The following is a 20,700-nucleotide window of genomic DNA, read 5'->3' on the forward strand; positions in this document are numbered from 1 at the left end:
CACATAAACACCATGTTCCATCATCAGAAAATCCTTGGGCAAAAATTACTAGCATTATAAAAGCCCCAGAATTTCTGATTCTCTCATAATTCGTTCCAAGCATCTCAGCTCCAGAAAGAAGTACTATTTTAACTGTGGCAAATGTTTACAAGGTTTACAGTGTTTACTAAGTAGGTTCAGAATAAGGGAACGATTGCTTAAAATTGTGGACAAAATAAAAAAGATATATTTGGATATTAAAGTGGAACCATTATAATTATTTGCTGTGTCCCAAGTGTGGTAAATCCTTGTTTCCCCTTTTGTAAAAATTCATGTTTCAACAAAGGAAAAGAACTTTGATTGTCAGCTTTTGCTTAAAAAAGAAGTAGGAAGTCCTTTGATTAAAGGAACATAAGTGTGTGTGAGAGAAGTAGGAAATGAGAGTTTCAGAAGCAAAGAGCTGACAGCAGGGATTTACCCAAACTCTCTGTGTGACCTTGAGTTTCTGATCCCAGCAAACAACACGCAGAGTCTCACTGCGGTGTCACCCACAAATTCCAGGAATATTTAGCAGTGTGATCTCCAAGAATATGTTATAGCATACTTCCCCTCGCAAGCCCCTCCTATATTCCCCTCCCAACCTTTCTTGCAGCTTAGAGCTAGATACAAATCTAATGCAGACACAAGATGAAATGTCTGCAAGCTTTCACATGTCATTTAACCAGCATGTCACGATGAAATGCAGAAGCCAACCAAACGAGAAGAGAAACATACATCACTGGGGACGCAGGCAGTTGCTGTGGGTCAGCAAGAGACACCTGCTTTGTACTTCAATTCCTGGGTATTTGGTGAAGTGCATCTTCTGAACAAACAGCAGATCGTGATCCAGCAGGCTTCAAGAGCTTGTGACTCTTCTAAAGAAGGGCTGTCGTGAGTGAAAGGCTGAAAACTGAAGCCAACAACTGCTGTCCTTCCTTATCAGACAGATCAGCCATTGGAATAAAGAGCTCATAAAAGATTTGATGTTTTCTCCTCCATTGTCTTCATTACCAAGTATGGTTTCTGCCCAGTGGGTGCTAATACAACCAGCGCTCTCTTCTGTACTAGGGAAACCAAGGATATGGGAAGTCTGAAATCTTTTATTCTCATCAGAATCTTGCTTTTTCAATCAGGAATGGTGTTTGTTGGACCATTTCCTGTTCCTGATGCATGATTTCAAACCCAGTTCCTCCCTTCAGTTCCTGACCCTAGTCTTCTCTCTCGAGGCACATTTCTCTAGTTCTCTGTAGGTAGATATAGGTAGATATAAGCTGTCCATGATCTGGGATATGCTGAACCTTCTCCTTCATTTGGCCAGAAGTAACATATTCTTTCTTTTGTTCTGAGTGTAATTTGGACTCGGTTCCAAAAGAACTAATAGAACTCCCTGTTTGGAGTCTGTCTGTGCCCAGCAAGTTTGAATTACATATGTTGGCCTTCCAGGTAGACGTGTTTGGGTTGTCAAGTTCAAGTCTTCCACTTGACTAAGGTACTCTCAGTATGCCAGTATTACGAAGCCTTTGACTTTGGCTTCTGCACCTCCTTCTATTTTTCTTAATCGTTGAAAGACTGACACAGAAATGGTGTACAAAGTTCCATGGCTAGTCTTCTCTATGTTCCTGATTATTCCTTAAGCCTACATTGTGATAAAAACAGTCGAGGTCACTGAGAAGTTTTCTGAAAGATCATTGGGAACAAAACCTGTGCAAATACATTTCTTACTGAAGTTTGCAAGAATCACCTAAGTTTGCACTGGAAGTTTGTGTAACCTGATCAGCAAGTTTCAGATCTTTCCAGCCCACCTGCAAAGTGAGTGATGAAGCACTGAGCTGAGACCAGACTGTTTACTGAGCTTCTGAACGTAGAAGTAACATTTACATATAAGCAGCTCAACAGTGGCCAACTGTATTAGCCTCCCAAGTTGCCTGGACATTCGGCCTATACTGAGATTCTTACTTATTACCAAACTGGCCTGATTTTGGAGACCAAAAAAAGTTTTAAGTCATGTGAGAGGTCAGATGGAACTGTGCATTTTGTGCTGAATGCTCCACAAAAAAGGCTGAGCTCATTCTCTTTCCTTAATGCCTATGGCCTTTTGTCCAAGCTGTTCAGTGACTGTAATAGAAATGAGGGTTTTTACCTCCTCTCCAACCATCTCCTCCAAAAGGATTTTGTGGAAGCTTCAGGCAATTAGCCTGTCTGTGTAGCCACTGCTGTTACTGGAGGAGGTTTGGGAGTTAAACAGCTGCCATACCCAGACCTATACCCGGGCTGATGATAACTCTTCTTAATCACAAGTTTTGAGGACTTTGTCTCTCGGGCCTAGTGTGTTCTGTCTATATAAGGGAAGAAGCACGGGCATAGTAAAGCATTACCCTGGTGCACCTTAACGTTGGGCAGGGATGAAATTTGATTTTAAAAAGCCCGCAAAACATCCGACAAAAAAAACCTCATTGTTGTTGCTATTGCTGTCTCATTTTCCTTTTCCTTTATAGCCTGATACTAAAGGACTGCTCCTGGAGGGGGTGGGGAATGTAATCATCTCTTCTAACAGGAAGAAGATGGCAGCCTCATTACTCCTGCCTCAAACAACGCTCTGCCCCAGGGGGAAGTTTTCTGTTTTTGCTGGGTTATTTTTTAATGCGTTTATTGCCCTAAGCCTATGATCTCCAAAGCAAAGCAGTGACTGTGACCCTAAGCAAAGGAGGTGCTGTAATGCTTTTGTTTGGTGTTATGCAAGCTGCTGAGTGCTGCGCTGTGCTGAGTTCTTCTGCCTCCTGCGGACATCAACTGCTACAAGATGTGTTTCTTTTCCTAAATGACATAGAAGAAGCAGGAGACTCAACCAAGTCATTGATATGGCTCTTCATGCACACACACACGTCTCTAAGCAGGTGAAGATCTGGCTCTACCCACTTGTGGATTTCAGAGTGTTCATTGACCTCAATACTTCAAACTCTCTACTTTGGTACTGAAGTGCTTTGTAAAGTTAGAGTTCCCCTGAGGACAGTGTGTTTTCCCAGCAGTTAACTAGTGCCCAAAACAAAAGTTTTTTAGGCCACGAGATTGATGTGCCAGCCTGACTTCCTGCAGAGTCCACAGCTGCAAACTTGTTTCAGCTACGATGCCAAAGCAAATGTGGCAGTTGGAAAACAGTGTGGAAGGGTGATGATGGTGTGTAGATCAGTCAGTTTTAAAGGGTGACAATGCAGTCTGCATGGCCCTAGCGCTGGGCTTCACAGTAAAGACCCCACTGAAACAGATTGTTGTGCCAAAGAATGTGCAAGGGTGCAGGTGGTGGGACATCAGAGGAACACGATAAGCAAACTGAGTGCTGTGAAGAAGCTGTAAGAAGGGCCGGGTGCAGGCATAAGAAGCAGAGGCTCTGCGACCAGCAGGACAGTCTTGCCACTGCCAGTGTCTGATGTATGTGAGGGCTGCTGAGAGCCAGATCTCACACCTCCTGCCTGCAGGGATGGATGTTTGCAGCGCAGCTGGTGGGTCCCAGGGAGATTTCCAGAAGCAGCACCGTGGCTGAGCCTGCCTCCAGATTCCCATATCCACCAACTCGAAAGATGTAGATTGTGCTTTGATTTGTATTGATTAACTGCAGGTCTGAATTTTTACATAATGTATAGAGGACAATTGCAGTTTTCTGTTATCTCTTTCCTGGGTGTCTGCTTTGACAGAATATACATCAAATAATGCTTCCTTTAGGAAATCTCGAGCAATTAAAACTTACCTGCAGAATGCTGTATTGATTTCAGCATTTAGCATAGCTTTCACAATACCAATGACTCAAGACCCTTTCCCTCTTCAACTAAAATAGTAAGTTGAATGCAGGCATTGATTTTCAAAACAAATGTTGACGTCGTGCAATTGTGTAACTTGGTGTTGCACAGGGAAATCGTATTAGCTCTGTATTAGGGAACTCACTTCAGTGGTGAATCAGGTTCTCCACTAGATGGTAATGTTGCTTCAGATCACTTGTGTTGAAAGGAGTTTCTCTGCCAAGAACTCCTGAAGGAAGTAGAGGGAGGCCAGAAGAGTTGTCCAAGAAGTGCTTTTTGGAATGTTGGTTGATTTGGGAAAATAATAATAATAATAAAATAATAATAATAATTAAAAGGGTTCAATTTTCTATAAAATAAATAATTTTGATTTGGAAAAGATTTGATGAAAACTTTTGTGCTGTAATTATTAGGATCGTGGAATTCACAGTCCATGAAGCAACCTCTAGAACTTCTACAAACAATGAATTAACTGATGGAAAATGCAGAAGACAAGCAAAATGATCTCTGCCTGAAGCGTGTACCCACTACTCATCATTGCAGCTGGGAAGAAGCAAAATCCTCCTTTTATGGCAAGAAAGACAGAGAAGCTGAAGGCCATTTCTGCAGTGGTACTGGAAAGTCTTGCTAGCAACATCAGTGCAATTACTGGTGGGGTACACCAACCAGGCTCCTCTTCACCCTGTCCTGGGTCTAGGCTTGGTGCAGCATGTGATGCCAGGAGGCTCGGGCCAGCCCTGCAACCAGGTACACTGAGGTACACCCAGGCTCACATGGGGAGGAGCTGGTGGTGCTGGGAAGCATCACAGTATTATTCCACCGCTGTAAAAATCAGATCAGGGAATGAACACCTCACTATTCACAGCAAATGCAGGCTACAGAGCCCACCAAAAGGTGGCCTTTTTTGAAGAAATGTCATTTGCCTTTACTTGCATTTGGCAAAACAGAAACAGCAGTGAAATGAAAACAACTTGCCCCATAAGGAAAAGATGGTTCCTGCATGTGCTACGAACAAACAGCTGCAGGATTACTCCTAGACAGGATCTCAGGCCAGTGCAGCTCTGGAAAATGTTTTAATAAGTCTTTAAATAGCACATAGCATTAAAGCTAAATACGGTTTTCACCTTGGATCTCAACCTCAGGTTTCCAGCTTCTGCATGAAATGCATTGAACTCTTTTACATTCGATTTCACCTGACTATTACAAGCACTCACTTAAGCACAGTTGCATTTGTTTCTCAGAAGCGATCCACAGTTGTTACAAGTTCAAAGCAGAATTATGCTGTTTGCAAACAATAACTCGCTCTCCACTAGCACCAGCTGAGAGAACATCACCCAGTTTACATTAAGTTTGAGTCAGTGTCAGCACTGGATCCCCTGAGAATCAGATACATACAGTTTGAAGTTCATCTGTGCTAGATTTATTTTTAGCACTGAAGTTTAACAGACTTTTCGCCTTCCATTTTGGATACCAGAGTAAGAAAAGCACGGTCAGGAAAAATTAAACAGAACTTTGACATAAAGTGGTTGATTCCTGATTTTGATAGTTCTGCAATGTGATTCCATTAACTGTTGTTAAAGAACTATTCAGTCCTTGGCTACGGGTATCGCTTTTGCTATAGATAAAGCTATGGGAAGGCACAATTAAGAGTGAGAAAGGAAATGCAAACTTCTGCTTGAAGTTTGTGTTGGTTTCTCTGTTCTGAATTCCTTGCACAGATCAACCCAATGGAAACATGGACACCTCAGTTTGTTTTGAATCAGAGAGAGGCATTCATGCCACTCTCCAGAGAGGCAAGGCCCAGCTCGCTGCAGCCAGCCCTCCCACGGGCACCATGCCCTCTCTCAGTTGCCACACCTCTGCCTTATTGAGACGGGTGAAGTTTATAATGAGAGGTTGCCATTTTAGTCAGAGCTGACACGTTTGACGGCTCTTTGGGCTCAGAATGTGGTCATCTGTCTGAACAGGAAAGCAGCACATGTGATGTTAATCCTAGTGATGCTGAAAGTGCCACTGTTTCTCCTCACACATGGTTTCAGGTCTGAGGGTTGAAGAGCAGCTTTACCTCAGAAGGATGAGTGCACTCTGGTTTTTCAGCCTTCAGTTCACACACGAAGCCTTTGAGACCACAACTTATATTTTGATATCAGCTGCTCTGATAATTAACAAGCAGATTTAAACCTAATGTACTATTATGACCTTTCAGGCCGCTGTGAGCCTCCAGCTATGTGTGAAGGCAGCGAGCAGCCCTTCGGACACCCTGTGCAGGAACACGTGTGGGAGAGCCGTCTCCTGCTCACAAAGCACATTCCTGTCCACACTCTGTGACCCTTGAACTTCCCCACGACCCGTGAGGCCCACTGGGCCCCGCACAGTGCAGGTGGCTGCCCACTTGTGAGCAGAGCAACCCAAGTGAACCTTTCACAGCAGAAACAGGCAAGGGATTTGGAAAACCTCAGTTTTGTCTTAAGTTTTTCTAATTTGCATCTACTTCCATAACTGGCTCTGGGGTGTTCGAACGTGCCAGGTGTCTGACTCCCAGAAGCCAGGGCAATATTTGGCCCACGTTTTGTTCTGTAGAGGGTCTGAGGGGTTTTGTGTCATTTGCACATGGCGTTGGCGTTGTTGAATCACCCCACAGCTCATGGATGTGTGCAGTGCCGTAGGTCACCTCACAGGTGACTCCTGCTATCCTCACCCCATGCCCAGCTGAAGGAAGGGTGGATGTACACACACAGAGCTGGGCTACAACTGATTGTCATGGGGTGACTGATTAATTCCAAGCTTAATGTACCGCAAAGAAAAAGTCCATTTTGGTGACAATTTTCCTTTAATTGAAAGAGGATCTGGACAATGTAGGTGTTTTTGTTAAATTTGAAGTGTATCAGATGTTTGTGTTGTATTACGCTCTTATTATTCTCATAATCTTGCCAATATTATGAAAACTAATTTAACACTGGGTGTTGTAATTTGGCAATTGAAAAAATAACTTCTCTACAAAAAAAAAAAAGTTCACTATTTCCACTTAGTATCCCAAATTAAAATCCCTTCAATTTTACTGCTGTCTTTTAAAATAGAGCTAGATATAAAACATTATTCCATTTCTCTGCTCTTCTACAGAGCTTTCCATCTGTAGACTTATAAGAATATTAAAGAGCATATTACATTTTCTCTTTCTTTATATGCATGGTAACAAAAATACAGTAAGCTTAAATGTCCCTGTCTGGGCCCATCCTGCAGAGCAGAGACAAAAGGAATGAAGCTGGAAGGCCTTAGCCGTGGTTCACTTTCTAGCCCTGAACAGCACTGCCTGCTGTGGATGAAACCCCAGATGAATACAGGACATGGTGGTGCTGAGCCAGGAGAGAGAAGCTGAAGTGTGCTGCAGAGCTGCACCCTCAGCTCCCAGTCCCAGTGCATCCTTACTTTGCCTTACTGGGACCTCTTTGGCAAGATGAGCTCTCTGCATTAGGTCAAAGACACAGAGATGAGTGAAACACCTCATCTGTAGCATCTGTGTGCTGTGATGTGCAAGCTGAACAGAGGGAAGAATGTGCTTGTTAGGGAAGGAGGTGGGCTAATGGAACAGGACAGCACTGAAATAGGCACGGGCAGCTGGGACAGGCCTCCTGCAGAAGATCTGCAAGCGGCTAGGCCTTTAGATGACGTACTGCAGGCTGACTTCTGTTGTTGTTAGATGCCAGTAAGTAGAGCTATGAGGAAATACAAATGATGATTAGTAAAACAAATGTGCAAGTTTGCTGCATAGAGACTTTAAGGAAATTTCTGCTGATGATGCAGAATTGTACTCACTCTGATCATTTTGAACCTAATATCCAGAACAGGCAGGAAGCATTAGAGCAAAAGCAGGATTTCCTCCTAGTAAATTCAGTTTCCTTCTTTGAGTTTAATTACATTGTACTTAGTGAAGCCATCCTTTTTTAAGTCATGGAGAAGTTAAAAGAACAAACAAATAGGAGAAAAAATATAACCAAACAGAAAGAGAAGAATACTTGTCAATGCACTTCCTTTTGCACATGGATGGGCAGAGGCAGCAGTGGCAGTGGACAGGCAGTTTATCAGGGCTATGTGCCACTCTGACCAGTGCCTGAAGTTCCCTTACTGTGCTTCCTCTGCACTTGCTGTGAAAGAACTTTGTATTATTTTCCATGCCTACCTGCTTGTACCTACTAATGAAGAGCAATCCCAAAATAATGTTTCTTCAGCTACAGCATCGTAATTTGGGCATTTCCACAATACCTGAGCTTACTGTGGATTTCATTTTTCTTTCTCCAGTTCCTGTTCATTTAATGCCAGTTTTCTCTACTATTTTAATTTTTTGCTCTAGAAAGTTTTTGCTAGCAAGATGTTGTGAATTACACCAAACAGGGTTGGTTTTATTTCACTCTGCTCTCCCCTTTTTTTTTATAGTAGTGACCAACACAGCCTTTAGAGTTACTCTTCTGAGATAATTTTGTCTTCTAGAAGAGCTACCTTGTGCGAGGTGCCAGCAGGATAGAGGCAAAGGGAACACAGGATTGAAGCAGAAAGGATGCAGTTATGAATCCTTCTGGGAGGGGAAGCATAGTGCAGGACACCCCACGTCTGCTGCAGGATATGCAGCACAGCAGAATGAAGTTTAAGGTTTGCGCTGTGAATTGGTCCACTGTGACCCACCAGCAGGTGTGGCTGGCGCTGCTGGGAGAAGCACATTTTCTATTGGGAGCACCAGCAGAATGCAAATGTGAAAGAAAAAAAATTGGCAGGAAGGGTGTGCTGGGGTCAAAGCCAAGAAATCACATCCGCCTTGGAGCTTTTAAAGCCATGCATTGTGGTCCAAGCGTCAGAAACTGTCCCAGAGGTTCAGGCAGCCTCAGCAGCTCCGCATTGCTTCATTCGATAGGCGTTTTGGCAGCAGCTCTTGGCTTTTCCTGTGTCCAGCACGAGGGTCAGGGGGAGGGAAGCTGAGGCAGGTACTGGAATAGGGCTGTAAAGGTCACCACGTAGCTTCCTGAGTCCATCATGGGAAAAAGGCTGGCACAGGGCATGCTGGCAGCTCCAGGAGACCTTGAACCCCAGTGCAAATTTACCAGGGGATGTGGAAAAGTAAACTGAAGGAAACCCAGCGAGAGCTGCAGTGGTTAAAGATGAATAGCAGGTTTTTAACTAGGATTGGTCAGGAATTTTACAACTTGATGCTTTTCATCAGGTACTGCCTACTCTGATCAGACTCAAGAAATTTTTGCTAGGAGCAAATGCTTTTCCCTTTCTTTTTTATTTTCCTTTTTTTCCTACTTTTTCATCATTTTTCTTTCCATGTTCTTGTAAGAAAGAAAGAGGAGTGCTCACGAGGTGAAAACAGGCCGTTTGGCCATAGCATCCCCTTAGCCCTTCTCCTGCAAACAACCAGCAGTGGGTGAGCACAGAATCTCCTCTGGAATGAGGAAAAGAGCCCAATTCTGGCTACACCCTCTGACAGCTCCCAGCCAAAGCAATAGGACTCTGCTTTTCCTCCCGAGTGTTTTCTCTGCTGGGAAATGATAAGGAATGTGTTTTTCAGTGGTTTCTCTGGAAGCTCCTGTGCTTGTTATAAAAAAAAAAGAAGTCATTTTTTACAAGATATTTTCTCTTTCTATTAATCATTGCTCTCACCTTAGGGTGGGTTGAACAGGTGGCTGAGTTCATAGCCTGGTGAAAAGGCCAATTGGTACTGAATGGCTCAGACCGGTCTCCTGGTTTTTGCTAAGTCCTTCAAAAGATTTTGGGTTTTATCCAGTTCAGGGTAGGAAAGGCTTTGAAATGTTGCTCTTCAGTGGGATGAGGAAACTTTTCCACCAGCCACTAGACGTCAGAAAATGTGTTAGAAATCAGCCTAGGAAACTTCGTGCGTCATACTTAGTTTTAGTGGGGTCAAGGAATGGTTGGGCTTACTTCATATCGGGGCTTTTAATACTGTGCCTGTGTTACCACATGAGCTTAATAGAGTGAGATTCCAGTGAAGCATTTTTGGACAAAAGCCTTCATCCCAAAACTGGAGCTGAGAGATATTTCTCTTTGGGAGTCATTGGGACTTTGAGCTTGAAACAGAAAGAGATGGGCAGCCTATCCACCTGTATGCGAGGTAAGATATCTGGACATCATAAGGATATATGTTCTGATAGTGCTGTGTTTGAAGACAAGAGAGTTGGCATGAACAATATTTGTCATTGCCACTCTGCTGCAACTGATTTACTGGTTCATCTGGAAGTAGGAACTGTCAATAAGTCATAGATGAAGTCACTGACAAAGATGAGTGATCCTTAGGAGCTGTGTTTGGAGGCAACACTGAGAAATGTATGTTCTTATTCATATATGTGAAGAACTTTGTGGAGTATGTTGATATATCATTACTCTAGAGGTGGAAAGCTTGAAGAAACGTTCCTTAAATTTTTGACTTCTCCACTTTCAATATCCAGAAGTGCTTCCACTTCAGAAATTCAGTGCATGCTGACTGATAGTTTTATTCAGAACACTTCACAGTTTTTGAAACAGTAAGCAGTAAAATTTCATTGTACCATTAATTAATTAGCAGTTCTGTGTGTGCATTATTCACTTTGTACCTTACACCAGCCTCTTTGGCTGAAGTGTCCCCTGTTTAGTGGGTGATGCCTGACTCTGAAAGTGAGCTTGTAAATATCAGTGATTAAAATCTGTCTGGTTCCAACAGGCTGCATGCTAAAAAGTTGTGTTTTGCTTAGATGAATTATTTAATCCCGGATTGGTAAGCAGTGTGCATGGTGCAATTATTCTGCAAACTTCCTGACATAAAAACTCTGTTTATATTCCGTATCATTTATTCAGATGGTTTAGCTAGCTCAGCCTAGAATTACCATCTAACTTTACACCAATAAGGAACACAGAATCTTTCTCTGCATTCTCCTCTGAGTACAATTTCTGCTGTAGGTTGCTAGGAGGGAAGCTTGGTTCCTCCATAAAGTACAGTGACTTCAGTTTTCCACTTCATTTTCATTAAGCATGTGTGAAGAACTTGTTCTCTTGTGCCTGTTCCACTCCCCATGTAACACCAGGTCAGCCTGTGGTCCCTGTTGCTTTGACACTGTAAGATTTATTTAAAAGCAGGAGGAAACAGATGGCTGTGCTGAAAGGAGAGCGAGTGGCTGAGGAAAGTGAATGTGTTGGGTGGTGTGGAACTGAGGGAAAAATAGGAGTGACCTGCAGTCAATGAGAAGAGAGAAAGGAGGAGAGGAGAATGATGTCACTCCCACGGCAAGGTAAGAAAAAGCTGAAACGCATCTTCCAACAGATGGACTTCAGCAGCTGTCAGTAGAGTAGTAATAGTACAGAGTAAACAATGAAAGTGCTTTTTAAAATGGCCTGCATTGCAATTGCCAAATATTTAAAACAGGTAGCGGTTAATCAGCCATTACATCGTTACTGTACAGTTAAGCATCAGTATTACAAGAACGTATGCAAGATTTAATAGGGCTCCAATTTTCAGTGTAATTCATGGAGATTTATCCATGTAAAAATATATTAAAGTCTTCTGGTAATATTACTTATCCAGGAGCCACTTAGGGACTCTGAGATGATCATCTATGTGGTCCTTCACTCACCCTTGTTTCTGAGTGCCGTTTGATGTCTTTCCAAGCCTGGCATATCTTCCTTAGCCCAAACCTTTCTGCTCTTCCTTTTTTTCCCCCCTGATCTCCGTGTGGGCTCCACACACAGGGTTTGCCTTCTGGCTCTGATGGCTGATTTCCTCAGACAGCGGCTAATCTATTTCCATTGTCATTAACAGTAGCTGTGATGTGTGTCTCTTGTAGCATACTGTGCTCTCAGTTGTTATCCATCCAACCATCCATTCATACCTAAAAGGTGGAAGGATATCAATATTTAAAAGTACTCTCCTCAGTTTCCTTGCCATCCCCAGTGTCTCTGTCCTGTTCAGTAAACTTCCCTCTACGCTTATGTTTGGAACTGAAGTTTATTTCTCAGTTGAACTTAGTTTCCACACTACTTTGAAACAGGAGAAGCCACTGTTCTCCTCCCATCCCAGTACAATTATCTCCTTTAATGACAGGAAAAGCTCACAAAGTTTCCAGCCCAAATGACTCTTCTTTTGCAGTCTATGTGTTTTGTTATGTTATTCAGTATTCTCTTATTCATCACTGCCTTTATCAGATTCCTCAGACCCTGCAAGCACACACTGTCACGTCTGGTCAATGATTGAAATTATCATCTGTGAAATTTGGCGCTTCTGAGACTTTGATGTTCACTGTGTCTCTGTCTGAGGTATTCCTCAGTCAAAAAACTGGAGCAGCAAAGGTATTCAAAAACCTGCTTATCTCACATTAGTCTGTGCTTTTAACAACGTGAGAGAAGGTTGCTCTCTCAATTACAGAAGCATTCCAGGCTATTAACAGCCTTCTAAGCAACCCAGCTCTTCACAGATCAAATGTATTCTCAAGGTTTATAAAACATATGAACTGATTTGAGTGCTGGAGGGTGTTCTGCCATGGTCTGATGGCCATAACACAGTATTATGCTTTTAGTATTTATATATATATATATGCTTTTTAGTATTATCCTTTTTCTGCTTCTGTGTAATGAAGTTGAAACCATCATTTCAAAATTAGATACCCATGGATTGTCTCAGATTCTCTAGAAATACTCTTGACAAGAGCATGTATGATACAGAAATAAAACTTCTCCTTCAGGTATTTAATCAAGAGACCTTCCACTCATGGAGGACATTTGTTATCCAATCCAACTTATGCCAAAAGTTCATTTAAGGCAGCAGAAGAGGTTGGACTTCCTGTATCTAACAATTCAGCCAGGAATGATCTGTTCTACAGACTGCATTTTCATTTTGCAAGGTCGGAATGGCTTTCCACAATCCAGCGTTGTATTTAAAACCAAAGGGCTGGAGGGAGGCAGATTCAAACATGGGTACACAGAGCTGTGGATTTTTCAAAATGGATTCATTTTAGAAGAGGAAATGTTTAACCTGATCTGTGATGAACATTTTGGCCCTTAAGGACTGTCACCCTGTGAAAGCCTCTTGTCATGCAGATCTGACTTGCCTCGCCTGCAGCTGAAGGGGGAAGAGGTTGGGAACGCTCAGCAACTGTCAGGAATGAGCTCTTAATTACTAGAGAAACTGAATGTCTCACGGAGCTCCCTGCCAGCCATCACTACCGGCTGCTGTAATGACAGCTTCTGGGGCAGTGCTGGTTGGTGTGAATTGTGCACCTTGCTAAAGTTTCTGTGATGTTGTACAAAAGGATACCTTCTCATTTCCCAGTGCCATGCAGTTACGCTTTCGTACTTACCTATTCACTAACACACCTCCTTATTTTTGTTTTATACTCTTAGGACAATTTCAGGGAAAACTGCTTTGAGTACTTTTCACTGACAAACTGAACACGTGTGCATTTCCAGTGACTGTTGGCAGAGTTAAGCTATGTGATTCATGTGACTTATGTGACTTCTCTTCCTTGTGTGAAGCATGAAAGGTTGATATGTGTTTTAACCATTGACTGCTCCTCTCAGTACCTGGGTTCGTGCCTGGTCATGATCTGAGACGGCACAAGAGCATCTCGTGGTGGGTGGGAGGCACCACACTTGTCCCCCTGAACCATGTCTCAGTGTGGTGAGAGCAGCCAGCTCTTCCCTGGGCAAACACCTGGGCAGGCATTTCTCAGAAACACCTGGGCTACTCCAGTAGGAATGACCACATCAGAGCATCACGTGTGAAGATCTGATTTCATATGAGATATTGCTACACGGTTCAACTAAAGCCAATATTGCTTTGTGGAGATTTTCCAGCCTGAAACAGACTGGGATGTTTGCAGCCAGATCATAGCTCCTCCCTCACGCTGTGTAAGGGAAAGAGAGGACTGTGCTGGCTGTGGGGTCTGGAATCACATCAAGGGAGGAGGGTGAGGACTGGGGTCAGGTGTGGGATCAGAGAAGGCGGCCACAGAGGATTCTCCGGGGCATAAGAAAGGGGAGGGGAGGAGGGACAGGAGAGTGCCCTGCCTGGAGACAAATGCAGGGTGGAGCTTAATCCCAACAACTATTTCCATCCTGAACAGCCCGTGCTAACTCTGGTAAGGACATAACACTTTGCCTTTTGTCTGTGAGCTGTGAGAAAATGCAGGGAAACATTATCCTGTTGGTTTTTACACTTGAAGGAGAGGGAGATTGGCAAACTGCAGAGAAAATGGAAGGGCTTGCTGTGCTCACTGTTTAAGTTAAGTTTGGAAATATATTAAAATGGATTTCAATTATTGGCCAAATAAATAAATAAATAAAAATTAAAAAGTGGAATTCTGTGATATGAAGTTAGAGAGCTGAATTTTCTTGCTGTCTCTATCTTATACGCTCAGGTCCTGAACTTCTGAAGAGTTCCTTAAGAAATCTCCCAGAAGTCCCCTCCGTCAGAGAGAGCATGGCAGGGTTTTCAGGACCTTCGAGGAGGTCACTTTTTACATTGCCAAGCACTGCAGTACTGAGCTCTGCAGCTCCTCAGCTTCATGTTTAGTTTAGAGGCCAGCTGAGATCTGCTGAACTCAGCGGGTGATACCTGGGTTGGGGGGGGGGGGGGGGGGGGGGCAGCTGTGGAAGCAGAGGCAGTGAAGGACAATTGAGAGGAGGATTAAGTGAGTGAACGCTTAAAATAAAATACTGCAAGGAACAGATCAGCCAGGACAGAACCATGTGATGGTGTCATAACTCTGCATGTTATCAACACAGCTCTTGTGCTGCCTCAGCCCTTCTTCTCAGTTTTCTGTATCTCTCCTACCACAGTAAGGGCACCTCCACCCTGCTGCTCTAGACGTAACCACACTTTGCAGGGGCTTACCCAAGCTGGACTGAAACATGCTGGCTGGCAGCATGGCCACATCAGTACCCAATGCAGTGAAGGCTGCCAAGTATACTGGGGGTGGGGGCAGATGGGTTTTGCAGCAGACCCTGGTTTCTGTGTTGCTGTCTCCATGCTGGTGTGCATGTCCAATGAATATGGGCCTGCAGGGCTGTCCGGGTCCCCTACCTGCAAGGACAGGTGTTGAAAGCACTAAGTCCTGGCCTAATCCTGTGTGTGCTGACGTCAGTGGGGATTGTCATGCTGACATAAAGGAGAGCAGATTTTCTGAAAATGCCACGTTGGTGTTTATTTTGCTTCCTTGCAGGAAATGGCATGCAGGCCTGTTGCAGGGCTTGGTCTGCTGCCTCTGCAGCAGCGGCAAGGTGTGTCAGGCTGCTGGGCTCCCTGCAGCTGACAGCATGCGGGATGACATGCTGCATGCAGGCCAGTCAGCTGGGACATGGAGTGGCAAGCCAGCATTGCCTTGACCTGATGAACTAGATCATCTGGAAACACTTCAGCAGGGCATATCCGTGTGCATCGCTGCTTAATCCCAAGGTGAGTGCCTGAAGCCATGTGGTTCATCATTTAGTTTCTGACCTGGGGTCAGACGCCTTCAGCACACTAATCCCTTTCAAACACACCTCTGTGTGATTTGTTTGAACACTGGACTGGGTGAGCTCCATGAATGAAAGTGGAATTACAGCGTCATTGCCTTATTGTTTGTTGTATCCCATTTGCTGTACTCGAATGACTTTTTCTGCCAGTGTAATTATATTATTAGGGGAGATGTGTTTCCTTTAATTTTGTCATCTCCCAGAAAATTGTTTAGCTTTTATAGAACAGTATGGAATTGCGCAGAGTAGAGTAGGAGTAGATCAGTTGAAAGCGACTTGCAGAAATCGTGCAGTCCATCTGTAGGGCTAACCAGAAGTTACAGCACGTTCCTGAGGGCACTACTGAAATGTCTCTTGAACACTGACAGGTACAATGCATCCACCAGCTCACTGGGCAGCTTGTTCTGGTTTTTGAGCACCCTCACAGTAAAGAACTTTTTCCCAGTGTCCCTTGTAAACCATCATTAGTACAACTTTGTGCCAGCTCATTGTGTTACCATTTCAAAACTGAACGTAAGGTGTGAGATCAGATCTTACTTGTTTTACGCAGGAAAGCACTTTGCTGAACTTAAAGTCACCACCCTGCTAATAAGCAAGTGAGAAAGAAAATCAAGAATTAGGCACAGATTTCCATTTCTACGTATACTAATGAAGTCGATGCTACTTAAACAGAAACCAATGGCTAATGTTGCCTATGGTCTTTAAAATGACAGAGTCTGGAAATGAACTGAAATAATATAGAGTTGAATGTTGGAAGAAAGTACTTAGTCTGTGTTCCTGCGAACTTTCCCAAGTGTTGAGAAACACTGTTCAGCCTGCCCTGAAGACTGAAGGTTTCAGAAACCTTCTCTGCAGCTGTACTTCAGCAGTAATCCCAAGGGGCATGTTTTCCTTTACTCAAGCTATTTACCTTCTATCAGGTGTTTACCTTTTTAGAGATGAGCCTCCTTTTGTGTTAGATGCTGTATAAACACAGCACTTGAGCTTCTGCCATCCAGTGACAGACTGGAAATAATTGCAACACTGTCTGATATTTGCTTTTCTAAGTAAAGTGGTATGTTTCTTTTTAGGTTAAGTTAATTGCATTTCATCATTTATTCCTTCTGTCCTGTCTTGGTATGGCTTCTTAGAACAGAGCAGAAAAATGATTGATTTTTTTTCATGAATTTTAAGGTCAAAAAGGCCCATGCTGTCACCTTTCACATCGTACAGATCGTAGAGTTAGTATCAGTGATTTCCGTATAAAGTCCAGCATTATCAAGAAGAAATAAATGGCTTCAGAGAAACATTAGGGCTTGATATCAAGAAAATGTTTGTGGACAGTCCATCACAGCCCTCGTTGAGGTTTTCCAGTCATTAATCAAATTATCAGTTAAACATTTGTTGCTCATTTCCCATAGCAATTTTTCTAGCTTCAGTTTTCCATCACTGAATCTTATCCTGCCTCTGGATTCAGTACTACTACTATGAAAGATGTTCTCTCCCCGTAAAGGGGGGGTTGCTCGTATTATTTTTGATCATCTCAGACTTAACTCCTTAACTCACTTTTCTGTAAGTCATATTTATCAGACTTCAAAATGATGTTATGTTTCTCTTATAGAGTTCTTTCCAAAACTCTGTGAGCAGAGGACTACTGGCTTCCGTCTCTTGACAAATACAAATAAGACCACCTGGGGCCTCTCCAATTATTCTCTTCAGAGAATTTTCATACCAAAGATCCTCCTTAAGGCAGTTAATTCTCTGTGTGGAAGCTTAAATAATAGCTCTGCCTATTTATAGCTAAGTTAAATTTTCCATTTACTTGCATCTCAGTCTTGTGTGTAAGTCTCTGTCATGCCTGCCATTTCTGAGCAATGAGCGCAGTGGGAATTCTTGTGACTGGGCACAGGGGGAGGAAAGCCAGCAGCTCTCCCACTACCTTCCAGGTATTTTTTATGGGCACAGAAAGAGTTAATGATACCACAAGGAATAAAGAAGAGGAGAAAAGGCAGGTTAAAAAAAAAATTCTTCTGTTGAACAGCAATGTTTATTTTGAGACTCTGACCCCAAACGGATATTTAGCAAACCCTTATGCAAATTGCTTTGTATTATAATGACTACTGAGATGCAATTCATGAGCTGCCATATCTGCCAGCTGCACGTAGGTGTCTCTCATACCCCAAGACTTCTTAAATGATATTATATGCCTGAATGTGGCCAAGGGTGGTAAACCATGGATTTCTTTACTATTGAATTTAAATTATTTACAGGCCATATAATATTGCCTTGTTTTTGTTTCTTTCATCCAGCAAGTCTGAACTGCTTGCCACATCCCTGTGGAGCCACTATCACTGTCGTCTGGTGCTTGAACAATTTACAGCATATATCTGCAAAGCGTTAATCATCAGTGAGTAGATTTGTCCAACTTGCTACAGCAAAGCTGCCTTTATGTAAATTATCGTTTATTTTAAATAAATGATATTAAAGAAAATGGAAAATCCATTTACCTTCCAGCTATGAGAAAATGTAGTATAAATTCCAGTCACTGCATATATGAGAAAAGCTGCATAGAACTAGTCACTGAAGAGCAGGCTGAGACTCTGAACAGATATGAACTGAGCATGATTTTCTTCATCATAGTATCACTGGTCATGGCAAGGCATTGTGTGGTAGAGGCAATGACTTGATTGTTAAATGTCAGTTTTTAAAATCATATGTCTGATAAATGCTATGTGGCATTGAGCAGACCATGAACTGAGAAGCTTTCATGTGCATGAGTTGGCATAAACACTGGATTCAAGGGGCTGAGGTAATATTTTGTAAGCCATTTTGTGAGAGAAGGGAGAATGAATGAGATTCTTGAACTATTCAGATATCCATTCTTTGCATTTCACCTACACTTACAGCATGTGACTGTTATGGCTATAGCCAGGGACAGATTGGCCCCTTAGAATAAAACCCAGCTTACCCAGATTACCCAGCTGCTATCCATGGAGTTCAGGCATGCCAGCTCAAGCACAAGAGTTGTGTTTATTTCTGAGCCCAATAAGCTGATCATGAATGGAGAGTTCCAGAGTTCTGATTTTGGCTCTAACATCAACTGAATTTCTGAAGATCTTGAATTTCAGTCAGAAGCAGCAATAACAGAGTTCATATGGGCTGAGGAAACTAACAGGGTCAGTTTGCCAGGAGCTTCAAGCCTGCTTATAGGAATTACATCATTGCTTTAGATAGAGTGCTGAAGAACTTGCCAATGTCTTCATATCTGATTAACATCAAAGTGAGATAGGAGGAGGCATCCTCAGTTTCTGCTTTATCTGAAACAGTTACCCCTATGCCAGAGGCTTTGAGTTTTTAATTTGCTGCCCTAACAGTGCTCAGAAAGGGTGGGACTGGGAAAGCTTTTCCTCAGATAGAGCATCATCAGATAAGGCTGAGCTTGTTCTTTGAGGAGCCCTTCAAGGCAGGCATAAAGAAGGGGCTGACTCCTTTGCAAGTCAAACTGTGTGGCATAATACCAGTTCAAATGATAAAGGAAAGGCTTTCAGAAATGGGGGCAAAATAAATGATGGGGATGAAAAAAAACAGTGTTGACAAATCTAGAACAAAGCCTGGAAGGAGAGGAGCCCATTGAGCTAACATTGCTTAGTTGCACCTTTCTGCACCCTGACAAAATTCCTCTTCACCAGCACTTGACTCCTTGCTTTCCTGCTCTTGGTCTTCTTAATTTCATGCTTCAACACACATTCTTGCTTCCCTTCAGTTCAGTCCTCATTTGTTTGTGTCAATACAATGAAGTGATACGACTGCAAACACAGTTACTCATTTACCTGTATTCTAACCCAGTCAAAAGTCAGAACAAATATTTAGAAGATGCACAAAATGTGTCAGAATGAAAGGCCTGTGGTGGAAAACTTTCATCAAAAACTTAAATTTCTTAAAGGAAGTGCAGACCTACACAGTGAAAGATCAGTCCCAGCTGCTTGGTCTGTTGTCAGCATTTTGGTCAGTCATCACTGGCACAGGCTACTGGACAACAGAAAATAAACTGGCTAAAGGAAAATTGTCTACTACTGCAGTCTTACCTACCATGGACTTGTTTATGCAGTAAAACATATCATTGCCTACCTGCAGGTCATTTAAGGATATGACAGCGAAGAATTGCATTAAGAAGGAAGATGAGGTTCATTTGGAGTTATGATGAAATTCTGCATTATAGTCAGGACTTCCATGCTTAGATATATTTATCTAAAGGAAACTGTGCTTCCTTTTTGCCCATGGGCAAGATTTTGAGTGTAACAAACTCACCAGTTTAGCTATGTGTGAATTGTTTAAGTCCTTCAAAGGAAATCCCAAATTGCTGAAGATCTTTTTACTGGATAGCATCAGCAAAAGCCTTCTGAATTACTTAAAAGCCTCAAACTACATGTGCATGTATATATATACACACACATTTTCTTTTCTTTTCTTTTCTTTTCTTTTCTTTTCTTTTCTTTTCTTTTCTTTTCTTTTCTTTTCTTTTCTTTTCTTTTCTTTTCTTTTCTTTTCTTTTCTTTTCTTTTCTTTTCTTCTCCTCTCCTCTCCTCTCCTCTCCTCTCCTCTCCTCTCCTCTCCTCTCCTCTCCTCTCCTCTCCTCTCCTCTCCTCTCCTCTCCTCTCCTCTCCTCTCCTCTCCTCTCCTCTCCTCTCCTCTCCTCTCCTCTCCTTTCCTTTTTTGTAGTTTGTTTTTTAGGGAAGAGAGATACTATTGTAGTTTTTCTAGTGACTTTCTGCTTCATCTAGTGCTGATTGTTTTTTAAAGTTCCCATTGCATGATATGAAGGAGGGCAGAGTAACGCAACAGCTGGGATGTGCGTAAGGATGTTGTCTGACATACAGACCAGGGTTGTTATTTCAGGTGTAAAAGCAGCATTAGGTGAGAAGTCGAAATCCAAGCATCTGCAGAAACAGAAAGAATGAAGGTTCTTCTTTTCTAATACTTGTTAATATACAAGATTAATGACAAATGAGTTTTTGGCTAATAAGGATCTAGAGAGCTGAATTTTTGAACTGGCAGACAAGCATTCATTTTGTTAGATTTAAGATTAATGGAATTAGCTGTCATTGGAACTCAGCATTCGTTCTCCCTCTTGCCTTTAAACAGAGGAAATAACCCAGATCTTCTGGCCATGCTCAATGCCCTTTGGACTGATTTTGGTTTACTAGAAAAAATATATATTTTTTCACTAAAGTCATAAAGAAATGGGACTATCCAAAAGGAGCATTCAAGTACAGACAAACTGAGATACTTCCAGCTGTGAAATCCCTGTGCAACCAGTCTGGTTTTTCTTTTTCTCCCTTTTAATAAGATATTATGAAGTTCTTTGTGCACTGATAGCAAAAAAATTCATTATTCTTTGTGGCAGTGTGTTGCACCATTTGTTATG

This window comes from Excalfactoria chinensis, chromosome 4 (genome assembly GCF_039878825.1).
Source record: "Excalfactoria chinensis isolate bCotChi1 chromosome 4, bCotChi1.hap2, whole genome shotgun sequence".
NCBI lineage: Eukaryota > Metazoa > Chordata > Aves > Galliformes > Phasianidae > Excalfactoria > Excalfactoria chinensis.